This window comes from Melanaphis sacchari, unplaced genomic scaffold, assembly GCF_002803265.2.
Source record: "Melanaphis sacchari strain LSU unplaced genomic scaffold, SCAv2.0 Contig0_pilon_pilon, whole genome shotgun sequence".
Classification (NCBI taxonomy): domain Eukaryota; kingdom Metazoa; phylum Arthropoda; class Insecta; order Hemiptera; family Aphididae; genus Melanaphis; species Melanaphis sacchari.
The window spans coordinates 3,985,281-4,009,468 of record NW_020270366.1 but is presented as its reverse complement, the minus strand read 5'-3'; the positions used below and the strand labels follow the sequence as shown (position 1 = coordinate 4,009,468).

The window sequence follows — 24,188 nt, the reverse complement described above, 5'->3', positions numbered from 1 at the left end:
TTGCACGCGCGTCCGTATATTTAATTTGCATTCCCTCCCTCTGCCGCCTATCACACAGAAAACGACGCGAGAGAAGCGGTGGAGGTATCTCTCTTGTCAATGTGCACTCTCCTCTCGCATATTTATGACCCCAAAGTTCCACACCCACAATAACCTCCTCGCCACGGGTTCTCGCTATTATTAGACGGTGGTGTTATTATTATAATTAATAATTATAAAATGCCAAGTTGAAAGGGTATTAGGGGAAAAAAATTTGCTTTTTATTTAATATGTCGTATTGATTTCCTATCTAAAATATATATAAATTATACTGGGGCATTATATTATAAACACATCGCATAAATGTCACATATAATAAGACCTTTTAGTGATATGATCAGATCATCGTATGTATAGCAACGGAAAAAAATCACAGCAGTTTTATCATTATAATTTATTATCAGGCTCTAAGCAATAATAAAAAAAAATATATGCAATAAAATTACATCTGATATAACACCATAATATTATTACCTATATTAAATGTGGTAAAACAAATGCTGTAAAATTTTATTAAAACATTTCGTTTAAATTATATTTTGTGAATGATTCAGCGGGGAGTACAAGTATACATGTAGCGGAAAATTTTCAACAGAAAACTCAGCATGAAATATATTGTATAATAAAATTGAACATAACAATGACAAACGCGTGACTGTGGTATTACCTAAGTCGCCGTGTATGTGTTGCACGCGTGTGTACTTAAAACATAATAGTTAAAGTTGAAACGAGATTTTGGATAAAACGCTTTTTACAATCCTTTCAAACTTCTTAGTATATTAAGGTTTACGGTCACCCAAAAATAAAATATCGTAATGATATACGTTGTACTTATAGGTACATTCTTGTTTTGCGTTCTTAAATTGCATTATTTTACATAAACGAACCGAGTGATTTATTGTGACGTGCCCATTGTCTGTGTGCATACGTAGATTTAGGAAGTACGTAGGCTTTATTTCAGTCATGATACGACTGGTGGGAAACGCTTTTATTATATAGCTTCACGTGAATAAAAACAATGACTATATAACATCACTGGACGAGGACGACTATAACTAACCGAATAAGGACCCAACTGTTGCTTATGTCGAATACATGGTGTAGTATATTATAGTAAACTAAATACTAAATATCTTACCTATTTCTACTCTTTTTGTTTACGCATTCGTGTGCGGATATACATTATTATAGGGAGTACGGAGTAATAGGTATCTACTCTATCCGGTTACTATATCTACTACACAGTAGAATAGATATAGATTTGTGGTTGTTTTAAAACTGTACAGTGTACATGATACTTTTGGTATACCGGCTTATACTTTTATTATTTTCAATATAATAATGAGTGCGTGATGTATAATAATTATGCATGATGTATATACCAAAATAACCTTGTTTTTGGCGCGTAAAAATGACCTTTTTGAATTTACGTGAACTCGAGCGCGTTTAATCCCTGGTCTCTGCTGGCGCAGCTATTTTAATTAGTCGTTGCCGCCCGTTTTCATCGTGTGTGTTCTCAACTCTCGCAAATAAATACACACACATTGACGTGCATAAATGTGTACAATAATAATAATATATATATTATATAAGCTCGGTCGTCGATAAATTTGCGTCAAAACCAGGAGACGAGATTCGTCATGACCTAACGAGACACGCATGTGGAAATTTTCACTTTGATTTCGAGCAGACGATAAAAAAAAACTAACGAAAAAATATTGTTTAATTAAAATTGGCAATAGTAAATTGAAATCGTTCTCGGCCTCGATTCACGTTATAGTTATATGTGTATAATATCATATTGTAAAATAATATAATACACACCAACGCCGCGACATGTGCGTCATCGTATACAGTATCTTTACGTGCAGATGTGGGAATCGGTGTAAAACAAAACAGCTCGATCCTTTATTATTAAGAATATTTTTATTCAACTTCTCTTATAGCTACATTATACGTTAGTTTTGACGATTCAACTTAAAAAAGTACAAGGATTTCTAACACGTAAGCTGTCACTATAATCAAAATAGCGAGCGAAAAACTGTTGCAACAATTTATCGATCTCTACAATCGCGTAGTAGGTGTGCAAGGAAACGCGATCATGATATGTAAATTATATTGGTTTACTTATTCTTATTATTATTTCCAAGAATCAAAATACATTCATAATCTTTATTGGAACGTGATATAGTAATATAATATAGTTTTTATTTATTGAAATTCTTTTAATTGAATTTTCTTATATCAAATATTTTTTGCCAAGTATATATTTAAAAATATACTGTACAACAAGCTACTGCTACAAGTACTTGTACAGTCGTATTTATTTTCTCGTTAAATTAACTACTACGATTATTTATTATAATCATAATTAAAAGGACGAATAAAAAAACTATATATATATATAGAACGTATTTTTAAATTATTAAAAATATAATGTTTGTATTTATACATAGATAGGTACATATATTATTATATTAATATAGTGCGTTACTTGTGTACATAAAAATTGTTTTCTTCGTGTTTTTATTATCTAAATGCATATTATAAACTGTGGCAGTCGATCGCGTGTTTAGTAATAGTGCACGCAAGATTGCTTTACCAAGCTACATAATACATGTTTGAACAATTGTTTTTAGTATAGGAAAACTAACACACACACACACACAAACATACCACTACTCTACTATAAATGTTACTAATAATATTATTTTTATTTTTTATATTAACATTTAATATTTTTTTAAAGTTTGTGATCATTTATGATATAAATATTTTAACAGTAGCAAGGTCCAATCATATTTTAATATATGCATTATAATCGACTTGACTAAATTATATAAGTAGTAAATAGTAAAACATTTTAAAGAATATTTTGTAATTAGATATTTCACATTTTCTATTCTACGTGTGTATATGAGTTTTAAGTGCCTGCATTGTTTGTACGACTGTATATATACTAATCACCGTCGATATTATATATACGACGAGTACAATATTGTCTTTCTTGAGGTGTCGACGGTAGCAGTATGTAATACGCACATAGATATATAAAAACTATGAATATTAAATAATATTCACAATTTTTTCCAATACATAAGTATAAAAAAATAATCATAATATTGTACTGAAAGATTGAATATTCTGATAACTGTGCTATGAAATATAATATTTTAATATACGTATCGGATTTATATATTATGCGTTCTATTATCTTCAGTTTATACAATAAAATCGTATCATATTAAGAAGAGAAAAAAACAATTATTATTATAATACTAAGTCAACTATGTATACATTTTTGTTATATTATATTATTATCATACATATGTTTTTCGTTTGATGTACATTGTTTAATACTATACCTACAGTTAACTGCATTCACACGTTCTACAATTTTGTAATTACTGTTGCATAATACATTCATAATAGGTAAATATTTTATATCTGTTCGCCGACCAAACACGTTAATAAAATTAAGACAATCATCTGTCACGTAATATTGTAACAGGCTGTTTATTTTATACATTTGTCTGTATTTCCTAAACAGTATATTAATGAAGTTTGATACTTTGATGATCATAAAAGGGGTATTATAGATAATTGTATAAATCAACTATTATATAAAACATTTACATTATATAATATGTGAATGTATTACTATAATATCTTAATAGAATACAGGACTATGAGAATGTTTAAATAATAAACATTATATACCTATGATTAATTCCAATTAGCCTTTGCCTATGTTTCGACTGCACATTTCGTATTGCCTAGTCTGATTAAGGTTCTACTGCCCACTACATGAGATATTAGCCCAATTTAAAATATGTTATTCTCAAGCACGTTTATTGAAGGGGGGTCTGGAGGTTCAACCTCCCAAATATTTTTCTGTATGCGTGCTTAAATATATGCTGTAGAGAATTATAATACTGTTATATTATTATTTATTACGTCATATATTTTGATAGCGTATCAACATATTTTATTGTCATTCTTTCGCAGCCGAAAGCTCGTAATATATAGATGAACTTATCTCGAGTTTCCTCGAAAACCTATATTCCTTCAAAGTGTCAATTTCACATAAAAATAACATTGCGGGTATTGAATTAAATTATTAGGGATATAAATCAAGCTTAAGATAAAGTGCGTCTTAAACAGTTTTGGATTTTTGTCTTTTTTTTTTTGTTTTGTCAAATAATTATGTCAAGTATACAATGTGTATAAAATACGTAACTGCATTTATGCGTATAGTTTGCTCATGCACAATGCGTGGGAGAGGGTGGATTTTCACGTCAAGGGGTGTGTAGTGGGGGAGTATGTGCAGTGTTGGTTTCGCGTGTGACTCACGACGCCACGGACGACGACGGGTTGTAACGCGGTGCGCGCGTAACGCGCCTGCGTCTTCGCGCCGTGTAACGCCACGCGCCGCGACGCCGCGCCGCCGGTACACGAGGGGGAAAACTCGGCGGCCGAAGCTTCGCGGCAGTATCCCCGCCGCACGTATCTACAACGCGCATACACCGCACACTTGCCGCGCGAAACAACCGAATATCGCGCCCGTTGCCGCCCGTCATGGTCCTCTTTATCGGTGTTTTGAAATTTTATTTTTCGTTTCCAGTGTGAAGTTTTTGGTATCACGGTTGCAAAATCGTTATAGTGTCCGGTGTCGTTTTCCGTCACGGGTCTGTTTTTTTACTCTTTTTTTCCAATCCTCACGATAAACAGACACACATACAGTTTTTGCCGAGTTTCCATAACCGCCATGGCTCGTTTGTAGTTTAGAAAACAAAATATGAAGGTAAGACTTACGTGATGTATAGACGTTTGGTACTTAATATATATATATATTGATAAACTTACGCAATCTATATTTCATAACGCAACTGCTAGGTGATGTCGTCTGTTAACGATGCAGACATTCATCGATCATACTATGTAATATACATATAGTGAACCTATAAAACTTTTTTTGTTAGAATCCTGTTAGTGGGAAACGTATAAAGTATAATCACTCAGTTTTTTTTATTCGTTTTTAAACACGTCTTTACGTACAAGTATATGTATATATTTTATATTTTACTTGAAGTCTGAAAACTCCGATATAAACTGAGAATACCTGACCTCTATGTATGTGTAAAAGAAGGAGAGGGAATACGCTTTTGCTATTGTCTGGTATAGACCGAAGAAAAAAATAAAGAGGAGTACAGGTGGACATTCTTTGCGTCATTTTTTTCCCGTATAATACCTATACGGTTTCTTATAAACGTATGTTGCATTTTTTTTCGATTATTTTTTTTTTTCGTGAACCGTTTTTCTCATGGTTCAAATATACATGCGTATAGGTCGTACTGGACGTCTTTTTGTATAGTTCGGATAATTCGTACATTCATTGAATTTCAAAAATTTGTAACAACACCAAAAAACGTTTTTCTTCCTTGATAAAAAATAAAATGAAAATACATTTTTTTAACACGTTTTACAAATATATTATAATTATGTAACAAATAATAATATATGAGATATTATTTAATTATTTTTTTTACAAAATACAGCTTATTTATCAATCTTTTTGTTTGGATATAATTTTGTGTTCAAATTAACATAAATATTTTTAAAATTAGGATTTTTGATTTTCTAATTATTCGAAGATGACCTTGTTAAAAATAGAATAGATAACATAAAAAAAATATATTATCATATTTACGTACATTACATACGTTTAAAATATTTGTACACCGCGTTTGAATATTTTGACAGTACGTATTTGACCGTAGACCGTAATTTGTTAGGATTTAATATTATTTTGTAGAATGAACGCACCCTCCAGTATTTTTTTTTATCCGAGTCCCTTATTTATAATAAAAAAAATGTTAATGTTTTGACGTCCCTTTATCGGAACATGCCGAAACGTCAGCCTCATAAACAACTGGAACGATACAAATGACTTGGCAATATATAAATATGTGTATTTTTTTATTTCATTTTTTTTTTTGTGAACCAATAGACATGTGGCTCTTCACAATTGTAGTATCAGAATTATAACCACCTACTGTCGGCGGCGGGTAGAAAAAATCATGGTGATCAATTGTGTCACAATATTTTATATACCCTACAAAATAATATAAAAAAAGCAACATGTAGCCCACAGAAGTTTTTAATTGTAATTTAAACGTCAATCGCGCAGTCTTCTAAACGAGACATGAAAATCCGCGCTGTAGGAATAGCGAGTGTTGTACAGCAGCTAGGGTGCTTACAGTTTTCTCTCTTTTTTTCGGCTTATTTAAACCGACGGCGATTTATGGGCAACGGTATTAAATCTAGATACCCTTAAGGTGTATTGACACATTTTGTTTTATTTTTAATTCCAAATTGACGTCGAGAGGGCTTCAGTGCCTTGGTGGGGGGTGCGTATATATATTGTGGCCGTCCATCACGCTGGCTTGTCTGTTCCTAATGAATTTTTACGCCGCCGCGGTAACCGCTTCCGGGGACTTCGCATCCCTCGGGGCGCCTTTAAAAGCCCACCAACCTAAACACTTATTCTTATCTCCCTTGTCTACTGTGTATGTACGAAGAATAGTACTATCACCCATACTTTATATACTCATATGATTATAAACTAAATATTTTTTTAATTTTATTTATATGTAATGTACTAATATATATTATTAATTTTGAATTTTTTATTATTTCAGGTAAGAAAAGTTAATTTAATACGTACACATAGGTATTATAGTATTGTACAAACGATTGCCAAACGGTGAGTAATTTAGCAGTAAATATTAATAATTTAAATTGATCTCAATATCTACAGAAAGCTAATACTGTACAATATACCTCGAACATTATTTAAATATTTTAGAAAAATAGTATCTAATAATATTGCTGATTGAGCAATATATATATATATATATATATATATATTGGTTTATCATGGTACATTTATTATAATAGGTATTATTATATCATTTAAAGTACTTTATATATTAGTCGCATTACTTGAACAAAATATAGTATCGCGTTTATTTAAATGCAATAGATGTAACAGCAAATTTAACTGATGTATAATTAACGAAGTATATCATAAATATAATAATATAAACTAATGACTTTATTAAAAACCTTTTATATTTTTAATATTTGTGATTTATAAAATTATTATAACAGAAATTAAATTAATTATACAGTTGTCAGTGATTTCAGTTAGGTACATCCTGTTACATTTAAAAAAGTTTTTTGTGTATAATGATAAACTATATTGAATTCAAATTATATATCACATACGATCGAGTTTACATTTTTTTAATACTCTTTGTAAATATAGATACTTGTAAATAATAAACAGATTATGGTCTTCTTCATTATAAATATTATCATCTGTTGATCGTTTAAATTTTCTAAAATAAAAATAATTTAGAATAATATATTGGTATTTTAGTATTTTATAAACTACAATACCTAAACAATAATGTTTATTCTCCAACACTTTTTAGCTTAATTCAATATAACATTTTTTTTGTTGATTCTTGTAAAAATATGTACATTAATTTATTTACTTTCATAAGTCATAGCTATATATTTTATACCTATAATAGAAAAACTTACGTATTAATTTAAAAAAGTGACAGATGTAAATAAAGCCTCCATGATATTATTCACTATACATACCATTCCTATTTATTTTAACCTTTTTAAAATTCAACTTTTATAAAATGTTTGCAAGATATTAAATGTTAAAAACTAAATCAATTTTTATCTATGAAGTATTACAATGTTGAAAAGATTTTGTTTTATATAGGTATTATTAAAATTTTTAATAGTTAAAATATTTATACCTACTTGAAAAAATGACTATAAATTTATCCTTACATAATAGGTAACTAGTTATTATAATAATAGTACATATAACCTTATTTTATTGGTAATTTATTATCAATTAGTATTAAATATGATTGATAATATCTTATTCTGCAAAATATATTCTTATTTTAAAGATATCGAAAAATTAAATTTATTCTATGACAGTAAATTATTAAATATACAGAGTGATTCTTTAATCATTCAACATTCATTATTTAAAAATTTATGAAGGTTTATGGAAATATTTTTCTTACATAATTTTTAGTAGTAACATAGATATATATTATTATGTTTTTTCTAAATTATGTTATTCGCATTCTTAAAATTCATATAAAATATTTTTTTTTATTATTTTATTTTAGTTATTCATTTAGGTTGTATATGTAAATAATATAAAATGGTGTTAAATTTAATTTAGGTATCATCTATACTCAATAATTTGTTTTTATTTTCAATTTATTTTTTATAACATATACCTACAGGTAATATATAATAAAAGTATATTATCAGTTGATTGCAATATGAATAATTTTTAAATTTTAATAATGATATCGACAGCTTATTATTATCTATTATACAATATGTATAAATATTTTGTTGTAAATGTTTTCTATAAAAATAGATAGGTGTCCCATTTTTAGATTTATTATGTAGATCATATTGCTTAAAAGTAGTTCATAAGCAATAACTCATACAGGTGCGTTTTAGCGAGGAAAAGATTCCGTTTAACCATTTTAATTGAAAATAATAATAAACAGTAACTAATTATAGTATTTGCGTCTTGTATACCTCGAAATATTACTATATATTAAACTTATATTGTAATAATGTCTGAGAATGGTAAATAGTTGATATTATAGTGTAATGAAAATAACAATATAATAATAATATAGCAACAATATGTGCATATTTATGCATGCAAATGTACAACTTTCTTAGTAATTTCTAATGCGCTTAACGTATATTCTACTATATATATACCTATATAGTTTATATTTACATATTTTATTCATATATGTATATATATATTTATTCAACGGACCTGTTGCACTAGCAATATTATTTTCTTTAGCTATTTTGTCTATTTAATATTATATAGCATTAATATGTCATCATATCGTAAAATTAAAGCAGTATTCAAAAAAAAATTTAGGAGTATCTAAATTTTAAAAAATTGTTAAGATCACTACTAGCTGATTTTTTTTTTAAAAGAACTCGCGTTTTTTACTAGCATAAATCATTATATCTTAATTCATATATTTATAATTTAAAATGTTGTGCGTATATTTCATTATATTTTATGTTACTTATAAATTATATAACCTAAAAGTCACGAATAATTAATTTTTTTTAGATTCATTAATTATAACTTTTTGTTATAAAAAAAAAAAAAAATCTTTTTATTGGTGATAGAATTACACAAAGACAAAGACTTTGAAAAAAGTTCCAGCATAAAAAGAGCAGGTTTTGAAAAACTTTTTTTAAAAACACGTTGAAGCGTTAAATTAGATTTACGTAATAATGTTATTGTGTTCAATTCGTACATACTTTTTGATTACGATTGTAAAAATAATATACATAGATCTCATACGTATCTCTATGTATAAATTAAATAGGTACTTATAGGTTTATCTACTTATTCAATTTTATAATAATAAGAAAAAAAAGTCGATGGAAATATTATACTGTATAGTTGAGGCGTTTATATATTAAAAAAATAACAATCATCATATTATATAAGATTATTAATACATTGTGTGTATGTGATGTGTACACATATTAATAATTGCGGTTCATCTTGCATTAAACGCATGCACATAAACGATAACTGCAGCAGTTGATACATTATATTGGATATTATATACGGAGTCTGTAAATTGCTTCCCCCAAAAAAGGTCATAGTCATATACTATGTAGATTGCGGCCCATGTACTTTTAAAACATACGTAAATTGCGGCCCGGAATATTCCGATTTCCGGTCCATTGTATAATTTAAAGATTAGTAATAACTAATAATCTACAATGTAGATATCAGCTTGAGAAGTCAGGAAACAAAAATCAAAAAAAAAAATGACTGAAAAAGAAACATTTATACATGAAAAAATGTATGAATTGCAAGCAAAAATAAAATTATACTTGGTTAAACTTAAGTGCGGAAATTATCTTACAAAATCTTATCAGTTTCTTAATTACAGTTTTTTTTTTTTTTAATAATATATTTTTTAATGATACACATTTCTACCTAATACTTTATTAGTAATTTTTAATAATACATTTTTTAATTATAAGCAATAAACAGCAAAACGAATGTTTTTAACCATGTCAATACTACATCATTTAATTTGCTAGTCTTAATTCTAAAAAATGGGAAGGAAAATATTGATTTTAATTAATAAATTGATTTAATATACAAAGTTTATCTCGGCCGTAGTTTATATTTATACAAAATATACCCTGGCCGCAATTTACACAAAAAATTAAAAATGGGACGCAATTTACACCGACCCATTATATGGGCATTTGAATACGCAGTTAACAAAATCTGTTGTCGAAGAAAGTGCGAACCAAGTTATTCACTAAGCGTTTTACACCTACCAACTCGTATAGTTGTACGTTAAGGTATATAATAAATAATAATATTATTATCGCGGGTCGCCGTCTTGTAACGCATTATTATTATTATTATTATTATTATTATTATTATTATTATTTTCAACGCGGCGATGGTGGTTGCGCGTACGAGTGACTGCAACTCGGGAGCGAATAAAATGAGCGAGAGAGACGGCGTATCATAATATACACACGTACTCACAGGGTTGCCATCGCCGGTCGGCCGGTCCTCCCCGCCACCGGTCCGCCCGCGAACGGACCCTTTTGCGCGCCGACAAGACAGAAGATCGATGGCGTCCCGGTCGGCTACCACCGTCGCGCACGCCGCCGCTCCACCGCGAACGCCGCGTATACGCGTATATACATCGCTGTGTCGCGCATATCATCCCCGCCGCCGCCGCCGCCGGGGCCAAAACGCACGAGCCATTTCGCACTCCATATTTCATATCGTACAGTACACACGCCCGGAGAGATGTGCGCGCGCCGCCCGCCGAGAGAGTGGAAAAAAAAAAGTATCCCAAAACCATCCGCGATCTATATTATACTATTACTATTGCCATCACTCATCACGCCGAAAGGTACGCGACTTTGAAAACCACAGTCGAAGCGTTTATGATACTTACGCGGTCGTACCCGCACTACCGCGTGACGTAGGTATGTGTACATAAATAATTAACTGTACACCGGTGCGGCTAGGTATATATATATAGGTATACGCGAGTTTCCGCATACTTATAATAATAATAACAATAATAATAATATTAATATGATTACAGATTGGTTACGAGTGTGTTAATATAATGCCCGCGCGTTGTTTTCATGAATGAAAATATTCGTCTTGACGAGAATGGGTTTTTATCGTCGTGACTTCGAGGCGTGTTGCTCTCCGCGGAAACGGTATCACAAAATTTATTGCGATAGCGCGCAGAACGAGTTAGGGGTCGAACTACGTAGTAATATATATATATATATATATATAGAACGCTAAAAGAACGACGACGATGAAACAATATAACTCGTGTGTAAGTACGTGTATATATACGAATGGGAGTCAAGGTCGTCTGGAACGGCCTCATAAAATAGGTTCTTACGAGCCACCACCGCCGCCTCGCCCCAGCGGAGGTTATAACCGCGTCGTCGACGACGACGGTGTGTACAAGATTTATATAGGCGAGACAGCTGCGGCGACGTGCGTTTGCGCGTCGTTACTGATGACGCCATCGCCGTTGTTATCGTCTCACCGCGTCCCACAGTGGGCTTATAAAAATACAATTATCGTACGTAACCTATATTATGATGTACGTTTAACTGTTGTTGTTATTATTGTTTTCAAGTTGAGGTTAAGAAATAACTACCGCGTGCCAAGTACTACTTCTTTTTTATAGTTTTCCAAAAACTGACTGACGCCCCCTCCTTGGATGCGATTCTAGTACAGTACGTCCCATCCGAACGACAGTTTCGCGGAAATAATATATATTATAATAATATAATATAATAATAACAATTTTTATTATACTATGAGTGTGCGTGTGCATCGCGTTTTTCCGATGAAATAATAATGTCGTTTTCATATTTTATGGCGCATTGGAAACGCATCGCAAGACTTTCCGGTAGAAATAATATATTCTTGTTTATAAATATATTACCTATATATTTTATAATAAGATGTATAAAGTAGTATATAATACGGTGCCGATGCCGTTTGCGACACGCGCGTTCTAAACTTATATACCTACATCGCAAATAGACTATGCATATACAGAGAGAGATATTATACAAATATTATAATATGAAATGTGCAGTACCTATACAAATAATAATAATAATTCTTATAGTCCTCACGATATTCACCAACGTACCTGTACACGCAATGCGTGCGTAATTCATCCCATTGCGTGTATTCTTTACCTAGGCATGTGTGTATGATTTATATATATATATAAATAATAATTTTACTTGTATATTTTAATACGTACCTATACACCACATCACACCAATTCAATTTTATAATTTTATAATTTATATAGTATAATATTATTATTATTTGATATATTACTATTGCTGGGTTACGAATCAATACACTAAAAATAGAGAAATATCCATTAATTTTTACGCATTAAATTTTGAAAAATACCACAGTAAAAAACAGGTGACCCTTATTACGATTTCTAATTGGTCCAAAAATTGAATTTTATTTATTTGAAAAATATACTATCTAATAATTTAAAATAGTATACATAATTTGAGGTAATAATTTGGTATCCATTATACCTAATCCGTGATCAATTACATATTAAATGAAAACAAAATAGATTCTAGTTCTATACTGTCTTTACTCAATATTAAACACCCAAAACATAACTTTGAAATTATTCGTTCCACACCTCCACCCTTAATATCTTTATCTTAGCCTTCCTCTGAATAGAGGCCAACACTTTCATAGACACATCACATCTCTTTTTTATGGCACTTTCTATGCCTTTATCTTTCCCCACGTACCATGCACAAAATTAGCAACCATTCCTTATTTTTACTACCCCACCGGTCACCACTACACCTCCTATGGATATAAATACCCAATCTATATTGACTATGTATTACAATTTAAAATATTTATAAGTAATTAATATATTATATATATTTTTTTTCTTATAAATTTAATTTCAGTTAATGGTCGCTTTATTTTATTTATAATTGTGTTTGTTATTTACATAAAATTGTATAATATGTTTTCTAATATTTTTTTACTTATACCAATTAATGATCACCAGTGCTTTAAATTATTGTAGTCAAATCTGTATTTTATTCGTAATACAAAATCAAATATTTTTAAGATATATCATTGTTAATTAAATTAATGGTATTAGGTATTTTTTTAAGACATGTATTTAGCTATATGTATATAAAGAACTCCTCTGTAAGTATATTAACATAATATGTATTATTAAATAATAAAAAAATAAACTTATTGTAACCGTCATAGTGCTTAACCATAATAATATTTATCTTCCACGTTACAGAAAAAATTCAACTGTATACTTACCTATATATTATGTTGATATTTAAAAAAAAAATCACTAAATCATGAATTAAAATAACGTGTATCTACTTACCAATCCCAGTTGTGAATTTAATGCACTCAAGCGGCCTCGACTTGTTGCGTGCGGTAATTGTTTTTTTAATGTTTGTTTTGATTCGATTCTATAACTTTTACTGACCCAAATTGTGAGAATATATAAAACAAAAATGATTTATTTATACCGCTGTTATAGCATTTAAACTCAGTTTATGCTCATTGGGACGACTCGTGTAGATCTACGTACATTACTCCATTTAATATGCACATGCTTTGACCGGTAATATCACAACTTTTTATATACATTGTGGTACAAATTTTGAATATTCACATCATTTTAATATGGTATACACTATACAATTTCCTATACGTTTAAATAACTATGTTATATAAGTAAAAACAAAAATATATATCTGTATATGAATTTCTTGTCGGAAATTTTCGGAAATATATTTATACGCGTGTAAAAAATAATATTAACTAGAAAATAATTTCTTTAAATATAACATGATGTTTCATAATGGGTTTTTTCTTACTTTTATTTGGATATAAATATAAGCGCACGACATTGCAACTGCAGCAGTCGTGACGACAACTATAATGGGTGTCAGCGTTTTATCCGACCGCTCGGGCTTCGTGGTTGTAATATACTTATATTTATTTCGCTGTTTTTTCAACTGCACCGGAATACCTTAGATTCTGATTTTTTCCGTAATACCTATGTATGGCGGTATAACTTTATGGCGGTAGTCTCTCAGGCGAGGCGTCACCTCCGGTGTCGACAGAATCGTTTCTGGTGCGCGCGTATGATACGGAAACTCTTTTAATAAATTCGAACTAAGTGAACCGCTGCAGAGTGAAAAACGAAGAGAAAAAATAAAAAGCAAAGTAGGAAAAAATGCCTTACCGCCTCCCTGTCGGCAAAGACTTTGAGTATATATTATGTATATATATATGTGTGCGCCACAGAAATATATTATATATATATTTCGTCGTTGTATAATATATAGGCGAAGCTCATAAATACGTCTAGAACAGAGAGGAGTCGGTCGTAGGCGGTCGGACGGGTGCCGGCGGGTACGGTGAAAGTTAGTCTGCCGTAACGGAAAATGCTTCCGGCGTATAGTCCTGCGCGCGTATACCTACGTATATATGGTATTATATAGTGAATCCAGCCCCTGCAGGGCCCGGTCTCGTGACGTATCCGCCACGAGTGCGAATAAAGAAGAACAATGGAGCTTATATATATTGCGTGTGCTATTATATATATATATATTTGTGTACCCGGCGATAAAACAGAAAATCCGAATTTCGACCCCCCGCTAGGAGGTGTTCGATATGATTCTGACGATGCCGTGGTGAATGCGAGTATGGGGGGGGGAGTACATTTTTTTTTCTCTTTCTATCACACCATACTCTCTTTTCTTCTGCTACCTTTCTCTTACATACACACACACACATCAACATATTTCTCGTTTTATTTAAACTTGCGAACTCTAATCGATTCGTCTGCATACTTATATATATCATATAAAATATAATATAAACTTGGCTTTGGGTTTGCGAACACTTATTCTCGCACATGCACCACGCAAACAGTGTTGTTGTATATATTATACTGAGTGTATCACGTATAGGTTATAATTTTAAATTTAAATCAAGTTTAAACATGTCACTCATTCGTGATACATGTATGCAGTATAAAAATGATTTATAGTATAATAATCTATATTTTGTCTAAATTTTGGTGGGGTGCGGTGAAGAGCATTCAAAAATCCTGACGGCCCATTTCCGCAAACGACATGTGACACTCTGCTACCGTCGCATATGTACCGGCTTCCTCCTATGTATACTATGGACGATTAGGGGATGGAATTTCAAATGAATATTCTGTAATACTGCCGCCATTTCTCTCGGGTAACCCGCGATATTTTTAGTAAACATGTTTTAAATTGTTTTCACCCCATGTGATAACGCATTTATCTGATGTATAAACGTTGTTTCGAGATTTTTGAATTTCTCTTCTTAGAAATTGTCTATATACGCCAATATTTATTAAAACATTTCTGTAATAAGGTATGTAATAATAATACTTTATTATACAACATGCATTTGTCGTGTGAATTTATAATGGTGTCATTTTTACATTAGGTACTTTTATCGTGCGAACTATATTTCTAGGTATGTAATTTAATTAATTTCACTGCAATTAAACGGAACAACAGTTTGTTATATGAACAATACTAGTCAAATTATAAATAAAAAATTCTTGGGTTAAAATTGCAGACGATCTAACTAATATAATATAGGGAATAACTAATTATTCGTTGAATTAAAAATATCGTGTTTTATCGTGATGAAAGAACAATCAAAAAAATAAGCTTTGCTCGTTAATACAATAGTGCTTTAAAAACATTTGTCGACGAGTATTTCACGAATTGCGTATTATTATTATATAAGTATTATATGTGCTCGTAAAATTATAGCGTTGCAGCTTGGTTGTCTCGTCCTGCTGGAGTGGTCGCGAACAAAACAAAGCCGAAAAGACAATATCGGTTCGTCCGTCAAACCGATGTACGTAATTGTTTCCAACGAAAATTGGTCGCGTATTTTGTTGGACTGTTGTAGCAGTCGCTTAAATATAATATTATCATTATTATAGCTATATAATAATGAGCTTATTTGAGGCAGTCCGACAGTGGCACATGCCAGTTGTTGCCCACACAAGCACACGCCGCATCATACACGCACACGAGTTTGACGATATAAAAGCTTATTTTACCGACTTAATAAACAAAAAAAAAAAAATGTAACAATGAAAATAATGCATAGACACCTCCCACCTTCCATCCCCAAAAACATTTTCCTGAGGCCGGTGTTGTAGTACCCCATACGCGCGTATGCAAATTTGTTGACATTATTGTTTTTCTATTGTATACTAGGTATTTAAAATGATGTCTCGCTATAATATTATCATATGTACCAGGTGAATCAATGTGGTGTCGGTAGCGAATGTGTGTATATTAGGTATATAATGTTAGTAAGTACCTATATAGCTATATACGAGGACGAGGTTTTACGTTGACATAACATTTACCTATATTATATAATTATAATATACATTACGCGCCTGCAGACCATACAAATGCGGACGATATTGATCTGACATAACGTTTAATAATGCGTGTTGTTGTTTTATCAGATGATGGTAATTAAACACGGGATATAACTGAAAAAAATGTCGAGCTGGTAAATACAAATATTAATAGTGTCTGCAGTGCGTGTGTTCAACGCGAAAAAAAAAACCGATCGTGCTTGTTTGCAATGGGATGGATATAAAATAATGTAAAATATGTTTATGTGTATATGTGTGATAACATTCATGTGACTACGAGTTGACGAAACAAAAAAGTATAATTAATAAAGTGCCTATTTTTCTTTTCTCTCTTCCACACACCAATTAATTGATAAATGGTAGCAATGTTGTATAATATATTGTAATAATATAATCATTTATATTTTATACACGTTTTATTGTTGTTTATTTCGAAAGTGATAAAATTATAAAGTATACCTAGACTATTTATATCATTTATAAATGTATATTATATAGAATGGTTTTTTAACGTAAGACAATAATTATTAACTAATAACACTTATAACTAATTTATTTTAAAATAATCAAAAGATTATAATATTAAAAAATAAACCATATTTTTTATTATTATTATCTAAATTTTTAACTTATTGAAATGATAAAATACATATTTTCATTTTGTATTCCAAAGAAAAATATTATTTGAAGTATTTTAAACTGTAAGTGTGAAAATTTAAAATATTAGTTTATTAGATTAATTTGAAAGTATTAAAAATATTGACGATTAGAATTTTGCATCATAATATTAAAAGTACTTCTGTGTACTTCATTCTTATCATCTAAAATTTATAATAAATTATAAATAATTAACTACCTATTCATTCGAAATTCGATCTGTATACTTACACAAAATGTATCCGAAAAATATTCTGCTTTGGACTATTAAATTAAAAATGTATACAAAAGAAATATATTTTATGAATTAAAATTATTAATTTTAACCGTTTTTTTTAAAGATGTTACTGTAATAACCGTATTATATTATATTTATAATTACAAAATATTTATCATTAAAATTACTAATATTTCAATGATTTTTCAAGTATGTATAATTTATTTCCTCATCGATCCGTATGTAATATAATCTTGGTTCAATACAAAATGTGTTTTATAATTACATAATTAATATGTTGTTGGAGATAAATATTAGGAGTACCTACATATTTATACAAGTATTTGTGGGTATAATCATATTTGGTTTATCATTATTTGTGTAATCATTATCAAAATAATTTTATTCAGTATTCAGAAAATTTTTAATTGATTTTCTTTTAAAATCGCATAACATTGTTTCGAAAGATGAAAAACTCAATTTATTGCGTTGTTTAAAACTAAAAAAACTTTTTTCTCTTTCAATACGAAATCAACAGATTATCTACACTAAAATAACAAAGAAAAAACTTGAATATTTTTAACGCATTTTAAAATCTAGTTATTTCTTATAGTTATTGTTCAGTGTGTTGTTGCTACTTTAAAAATACCTTTTAATGCTATTTAGTTAATTTCTGTGACATAAGCACTAAGTAGTATGTATAATAAATTATTTAATAATAATTACTGCATATGAGAAAAGCAACCGCGCACGCAAACAACTATAGAGTTTAGTGTTTAAACATATGTAATAATAATATATAGTACCTATGTATAATTTTTGTCTTTCAATAGAAAAGGATAAATAGGTTTGTCTCAGAAGCACTATCTATATCGTATACCCGCCATCTTGTCGATTGTATAGTTGGTTAATTTTTCACATGTCCTGAATCTCCCTTATAATTATATATATATTACATCGAATATAATTTATGTACTGTAATATTATGAGTACAGTACATGCGTTAGATATCGTTTTGACGTTGACTAAGCTGAAAAATGACGCGCACACATATATTTTCAGTATATTTCACCCCGCGGGGTGCAAATGCGTGTAATATGTATATAATATATATATATATATATTTTTTTTTTTCAAACACGCGGCTGGCTAAAAGTATTTAGACGTTATGATACACAGAACATACTGTCTGGGCAAAAATGTCCAAAAAACAATAAGAGAAAAACATAAAAAAAATGCACGTCTCCCAGGTTGCCGCGGGTTAGACTTGGTGCGCACCTATAATACACGTCCCCTCTACCCAGCTCAGGCGGCGATGATGAATGAACCCAATAACAATAATAATCTTCGAATATATTAGGCATGTACAATACATGGTTTATACCTCTGTTTCTATACCAGTTATGTACGTGAGTCCACGTACACCCTGAGGCGGCCGGTGCATTGTGTCGTCGTCAAGGCCCGACCCCCATGCGTGGGTGGACGCGACACCTGGCAGACGCGGCTCGAAGACATCGCTGCGCGGACTATCTTTCTCTTCTCGTCGTTGTCGTTGTTTATTATTCTCCTTTTCGTCCGGTCGTCCGTTCATTCTTCTCCGTCGTTCAATAGCTATGAAATGAACATTGATTGGCAGGTTCCGTGTGTGGGGGTGCGGGTCGGTATGATCGCGGTTGTCGTCGTCGTCTTTGACTGTTGCCGTCACCACGTCACAACACCGGTGACCGTCGTTCGCGGTGTAGGTATTATTATGTCTCCGCGGAATTTTCCGTTGTCGTCCGCGTGTTGTCTGTCCGCCGTCACAACCGCAGAAGTCGTTCGTTTATGTCGCGGGGTAAGTCAAAATAACTTTTTAAATATACTTAAAGCCCATGTGAATAGGTTTGTAACTAATAGTTATATATCATGTAAACATTTTTAAAAACAATTATAAATTACTGATCACGATCAGCTACATAAGATAAAGTTCACCAACATTTTTATTATTAAGTTAAATGTTTAGGAATGTTGAATGCCATTTACTCTTAAAGTTATGAATTATTACTCTTATCCAATTGTTAAAAAAATATTTAAATAATTTCGTTATTACAATTAAATACAATACAATAATTATTTGGACTATCTGGAAAAGCAATAAAATTACTATTACTGAAGGTTATCTTTAACTTCGTTATACGCATTAATAAAAACAAGATCAATTATTCGTGAGCATTATAGAATATTTAAACATCTACTATCATCTAGTACTTTTATCCAAAAATAATATTGAATGGATAAGCCATCCCTAAACTAAATACTTAGAAGTAGCTTTCTGGACAGTTATTACCCCGTTTATATCATTGTTACTAGTAGTAACTAATTGGTAACCATTCTGATCACTATTTATTAATAATTGTTATAAAATAAATAATAATAATTTTCATTTAATTATTTAATAATGGATATTTGAACAAAATTTTAAGTAATCGGCTTAAATGCATCAAATTTAAGTTGTATAATAAAAATTAATTTGCATAAGTGCATTGTAAAATAATATTAGAAAAAATTATTAATTCATAGCAGGTATAAAAAATATGTTAACCCGTAGTTTATCATTTTGGAACAATTAAGAAAAACTTATAGATTATCTATTATTTATAATATATGAGTAAATGTTATGTTACCATAATACCATTGCCACTCGCCGTAGATAGAACGCATGAACCATATTATAATATTATATTTTATATTCACCTGATGTAAATTTCATTGATCTAACGATTAACATAATATATAGTATAATATGTTTCTTGATTTTAATAAATGTAAAATTGCTTAAGATTATAATAATAATAACTGATTTTATTCTGATATAGAAGTATATGTTTCGTGTCTTTATTAATTTTCAATCGCAAATTATTGATTATTTTGTATACGATTAAAATGCCTATATCTTATTCCACGCTAAATAAACTTTTTTCTGGATATTTTAAATTGTGTTTGACATTTTATAATACATGCAAGTAGCATTTTTAAATATTTTTAAGCGTGTACAAATCTTAAAAATACGACATAGTAATATTTATATATATATATATATATATATATATATATAGATAACTTGCGTGCGATTTATCTTTGTGCAATTGTAAATCGTGTGTATGAGTATTTAATAATAATAATAATAATAATAATAATAATAATGCACCCTGTTAAACGAGTTGTATAAAAGCACGTCCGGTCCGATCAAATACAACTGCTGTTGAGCAGTATGTGTGCGCGTATAGCAATTCGAATAAGGAAGTGTCCCGTTCATAAATAATTAATCGAATTAACGCGCCACACGAACGTGTTATATTATATTATGTATGTATATATATATATATGTGTGTGTGTGTATACCTACAACGTATCTATAGGATAGAATTTAATTGCGGCAAGTTCTCACAGTTGAACGAAAAATAAAAACTGCGAGACGCGCGTCCGCCTCTTTTTATAATATATTATTATATTAGATAAAAATTAGTTTGCTATTGAAAGTGTGTACGATAATAATATATAATACGTGTCGCTACGGCGATGGCGTGTATAAAATCTAAAGGTGTTTTTCGAGTAGAATAACAATATTAGTATTATATTATATCGTAGATACGTATAACAGGGGACATACTTGTTAAAGGGTGTCCCTAGAACCCTTTATTTGAAACCGCACAAAGACAACGACGATGTGCTTATCCCCCTTCGATTAGGCGGAACGAAGAATGTAGTGTAAACGCGTTTACTAATAATATACTACAATATTGCGTTGGTGACTTTTTGAATCCATTTTTAAAAATCATTGTTATGAATTTGTGTATGAAATAATGAAGTTTTGTTTTTAAAACCAAAAATATTCTCTAACATTATCGAAAAGATTTTAAGTGTAAATAACTTTAGAAATACCGTAGTTTAGAGTACACATGTATTAATGAAAACTAGTGTGAAAGTTCCATAACGACAAAGAAACATTTCTAATCAATTTATATGTACAATAACAAAACAAATACACTTTAAATTTGTTTGTAAGTGATATAGCTATTTATTAGAAAGTTTTGGCTCAAGAGTTATCGACTAAATCACGAAACTATTATATCTTCCTATCTAAAATCGGATTTCAACTGACTTTTTCCTACCAATCAGGAAGTTTTACAACTACTAAACTTCTAAAATTTTCAAAATTTTCATGTTAGTAATTTTTTAATTTTATTTTTACACCCGTCGAAAACTATTACAACACGACGTCAATACCAATCAATTAGTAGATTTCAATAATGTGTGCTATGGTCGAATACCCTCAAATTCTAGAACGTTATTATTTGTGCTTATAATTATATTTTTATTTAATATATAATATACGATTATTTCGTTTATCTGAGAAGCTATACAATTAAGTATGCAACCGGTGGTCTCTGTAATCGCGCCAACGGAATTTTTCTAAACAGCAATAATATTTGTGGAAATAAAAAAACAACAATAATAAATTAATATAATTCTTATCGACTGTGTATATTATATCGTGTGACCGAGCAAGACCAATGTTTCTGCGTATATAACATAATATACACATTAATATAATTATTAACTGTTTTATATGGTGTGTACCTACTGTGTAACCATATGGATATTTCGATGTCACAAAACTGAAAACTAAGTTTTGCGTACATTTCACAGTTGATATTATATACCTACGATAATGTTTCCAAGATCGATTTCACAAAACATTTATGCTGATTCAACATTTTTCACGTTAATAACGAAACGTTAAATACTCCTCAGTCCTTCAATACTATATACATGATTAACATTATTCAAGAAAATCCTTATCGTGCTTTGTTTGATATTATTTTATACAATTTTACAATGAAATCATGAAAACAAGAATATAATATAATAAATACTTTTCGGTGTTCAGCAACGTTGGGTGTGGATGGGAAATCGCTCGAGCGTGTAGGTATACATTATACATGTATATACATATTCACAATCAGTGCCAAGTATGTTTGGCGGCAAAATATAGAAATAAAACCAGACTTGACAATTTGGCCGAACGAAACACCGCATACAATAAAAAAAACCATCGTACCACGACGGTGCAAAAAATTGTTTTATTTTTCATATACGTTCATCTACCGTGTAAGACTTGTACAAAGTACTTTTACCAATACGTTTCTCTACATATATTATAATATGGAACACAAAATAAATCGTTCATACACTTTATAACATAATATAATAAGAAAACACCTTTAGTTCATAATTGGATATTTTTTTTGCCAAAACACGCGTGCTTATTAACACTGCCGGAGTTAATAATGCCAAATTTTTATTTTTATAAACTTATTTTTATGCATAGGTATATATTTTAACTTTTTGATCTGTTGCCGTTCAGTTACGTATTGCTGACAAGACCAAATGTACATGCCAATATAATCACAAGTAAGTTCACTCATAACCTATAATTGAAGTTGTTTCATGTTGACACACCTATACACGTACACATCAGTTGTTTTCTATGGATTGATTTTCTGTCTTAACCGATTTGGTAAACTATGCATGTACTACCTAGTTCTTAAATGGTATTTTCGTTAAAAAGTAGCAGAAAACATTAAGATATTATAAAGTTACAATTTATAGCACACCATGTAATAATTAAAATCTTTACCTGATGGAGTATAGATACATTTTAATAATTGATCACAGTATATTTGTTCAAATGTGATAAAAAGTATAAATAAACTTATTATGTTTTATTAGCGCCTTCGTAATAACATTTTAATTAATCTTTACACAATAATATTATAGTTAATTTTGGCTAAAACTATAATAATACATAAATATAGATCAAATATTATCAAAATGCAATAAAAATAAAAATATATCAGTAATAAAAAGATTGAATTATTGAAATTTAACTTACTAATAATTATTTAAATTCTATTTTTGTATAATTATATACTTTTCTATTGATGTTATCTAATCTTTTATATAAATAAATCATACTGTAATAAATTATCATCAATGAAGATACACAAAATTACATAATATTTGAAAAGTATAGGCATTTAATATTTAATTTATATTTTTATATAATTTTCTGCAGAATAGTTAGAATAAACACTAAAATTTAGTTAATGTAGAAATATGCAGAATTTTGTTATATTAAATTTAAATTTTAAATGTTTATTCAGGATTTCCAAAATATTTTATTTGTTACTATTCATTGAATTATACGAAAATTCCATACAAATACTGAAAATCCTAAACCTAATAATAATAATAATAATAATAATATAGTAGTGAATTTAAATTAGTGTCTTCTTTAAAGTCTTTATATTTGTGCCTATGTGAGGTCGATTTTAGAATATGGATCTGTTGTTTGGGATCGGGTACTTCTTGTGGTAAACAAGTTGAACGTGTTCAACGTAAGTTCCTCAATATTGCAGCGTACAAATTAAAATTGATCACCCACCCACGATTATTCTCAGTCATGCATAGACTTGGAATACGTTAGGTGACAGAAGATTGAAGCTATTTGATTTTCCTCAGACATTTATTGATGTACATAGACTCTCCTGAACTAATATCCCAAA

The 24,188-nt window shown here is 29.8% G+C and overlaps 1 protein-coding gene across 6 annotated transcripts in view; it reads left to right on the top strand.

Moving 5' to 3' along the window:
* Positions 1 to 24,188, top strand: part of LOC112599563 (homeotic protein antennapedia-like) — a 158,064-nt gene that overhangs the window by 90,540 nt on the left and 43,336 nt on the right. Inside the window, exon 1 of one of the 6 annotated variants that reach the window (XM_025346537.1) lies at positions 4,549 to 4,843. The exons of 3 other annotated variants lie outside the window; for them this stretch is intronic. The gene's annotated coding sequence lies outside the window, so the exon portion shown is untranslated. Of the gene's footprint in view, positions 1 to 4,548; positions 4,844 to 6,784; positions 6,806 to 19,118; positions 19,415 to 24,188 lie in introns of those variants that run through there. 2 more of the 6 variants (XM_025346528.1, XM_025346511.1) reach the window with 2 other exon arrangements.